Below are 2,831 nucleotides of genomic sequence, written 5' to 3'. Positions count from 1 at the left end.
ACGGTTCACTGATAAATTAGCACCATCAGCTCGGAAAAGTATCCAGCATCGAGTGGTCATCAGTCATTTAAAAGTATTTATCCGCTCATCGCATGTCATCATAAGCCACGGTCCCGGAAAATCAACAACATTCATCGGTTGAACAGTTATTTTATTGGTTGGTTAGTCATCTGATGCATTTTTCATCGCAGTCCTTGAATAAACGGTCAACAAACCAGAGCCGGAAGTTGACGGAGTAACATGTTGAAAAAGCAGCAGCCCACGTGTGTCGGTCATCAATATGATCATTTTGGTACCATCCACCGGTCGAGCATACGCCACATATCAACCTCTGGTCGGATATCGACAGGTTGATACATGGATACCATCGTACTTCAGCCTCTGGTCGGATATCGACAGGCTGCAATATTGTTGCTCCCGGTCCAACACACTGCTCACGGTCACCAAATCCATCATCAGCTAAAAGGACAATTATTATCGTGAATTTTCTTAACTTTAGGGACGCTTGGAAAACTTACCATTGATGCGAAATCGATACGGCTCAATAATTTTGGTTGCTATCCACCAGCCAGCAACATCAGGCCCGGCTCAGCAAAATTTTTCGGTCCGGCCTAGAGCACAATTCGGCATGGCGCACAAAAGCATCTTGGAGTTCGAACGAATCTCGGATATATGGCATCATCAGTTAATAATTGGCCCACAAGTACACACCGGTTACGCAAGAAGGTTCAAGTGGTTCCCTGGTCAATTCCCAAGTGTCAGTGCTGAAGTTATCGTTTATCAAAAGGAAGTCATCATTTAATCGTCGATTCCGGATACACTTATCAAAAAACAATTCGTCAGTTGGTCATCTATTTATTGATCAATCCAGCTTCAGGTCGGAAGTCGACGGGTTAGGTATCGAACAAACGTTAGTCATCACAATGAACATTGGTCCACGTTCCTTCAGCTATCAAAAAACAACCTCCGGTCGAATGTCGACAGGTAATCATCGGTGCAGCACAAGTCCTGTGTCAACCTCCGGTCGAAATTCGACAGGTTGACATATCGCCGGTCACCAGTCACCAATTGAAAGTCAGCCTCTGGTCGGAGATCGACAGGCTGCAGAATTATCCAATTGTACTCACCATTTCATCACGAAGTCATCACTTTCCGGCTCCAGACAATCACCATCTCCACCAAGTCATCGTCATCTACAATAAGGAAGAAAGAAGTAGTCAAATTTCAAAACTTTTCGCACATTTTGAAATATACTTACAACAAGAATCGACACGGCCTAACATTCTTCGTTGCTGTTTGCCAACCAGCAACGGGATCAACATCAGCGAGGAAAAACAAATTCCCCCACCCAGCGGAGGGCACTCTGCTACACCAACAGCAGCAGCACCTGAACGAAAAGAATGGAGTAATCCATCAGCTGCTGCCCGTATGATACGATATGTGCGACTTACCTTCGAAATTGTGTGTTTTTACGGCCAAAACTTCGCAAATTTGATTATTATTTCGCAGAACTCTAATAACCTAGAGACAACCAGCCAGCTAATCAAAACAACAAGCAAATGCATGTGTTTGTTTCAGTACCATTCAGAACAGCATCGATAGGAGAAGAGAGCGATTGCTACCCGGTCCCAGAGATTCCAGTCTGTTTAAGAAGCGTGTACACGGACATAACGCTTGACAACAAAATATTTTATGTATGATTGTAATTAGTTGTAAAATTGAATGTTAGTATTGTATTCAGTTAGTTGATAAGTTATCCAAAGCGAATGTATAGATTAAGATAATGTTTGTAATTTTTTGTTTCGAAACCCGTATGGTTTCAAGGGGGCCGGCATGTTTTGGAACATCATAAATTATGTGCTATAAAGCAAGAGCCACCCTAGCGACTGAGCATAAAAGAGAGTTCTCTCCTGAGAACTCACTCTCCGCGACCGATCGTGTGATCGTGTTCGTGGTACGATCTGTTTACCAGCATAGCATAGCACAAATAAATCAGTTCGCAGCAACCTCCGTAGAAGCAACATCGGTCTATTTAATTACCCCGTCGGCTCGGTTTAGTAATTGGAATAAAGTTAGAATATTCCTAATTCGGTTCGGTTTTACTTATTTTGTGTACGGAAGAAAATAAGCAACTGGTGATCACTATCACAGCACTTCAACTGTGCTTAAAAGGACTTGTGTGATTGGGTAGCCTTTATCGCACCCACGGTGGACTTAGTGCTAGTTTAGAAGTGTTCCTCAGGTCGTTCCAAGAGTGAAATACAGTCCACTCGAAGTTTTTAAGTTTCCTTGGGACGATCCGGAACAGAATCTCTTCGAGGAAACATTAAGTTTCATTGAGATCCTGTATGTGTTGGTATTTGGTTTTTAAACTTGTTGAAGACTCATTTTGCATGTTTTCAAATAGATGTGTACTTTTCGTTGTTTTTTCCTCACTGTTTTATGATTAGTTTTTCTTAAATGTTCCAAGTTCCACTAATAGTTTTTTGAAGTGATCTAAAAGATATTATCTCGGAACCCAAATCGCCCATTTTATGATGTTATAACAAAAGATTTTTTTTTTTAGATTTTTACATTCTTGGAAAAAAAATCTCATTAATTATTGTGAAGAGTGATAAAGTGAAAATTCTTGGAAATAATTTGATTGAATTCGCAGTACTTAACGGTTTAAGTTTTCGCATAATTGGATGGTAAAATTGAACACATTGATGATCAACATTTTTACAAAAGTCATAGATTGACCGATAAAATTGAATTGTATAAAACTTTAAACCTCATACTTAATTTCAAATAAAGTTTCTTGCGTTGGATTTGGTTTTTCCAGATAATGC

Source organism: Uranotaenia lowii, unplaced genomic scaffold, assembly GCF_029784155.1.
Source record: "Uranotaenia lowii strain MFRU-FL unplaced genomic scaffold, ASM2978415v1 HiC_scaffold_68, whole genome shotgun sequence".
Taxonomy (NCBI): Eukaryota; Metazoa; Arthropoda; class Insecta; order Diptera; family Culicidae; genus Uranotaenia; species Uranotaenia lowii.
This window is presented reverse-complemented; position numbering follows the sequence as displayed.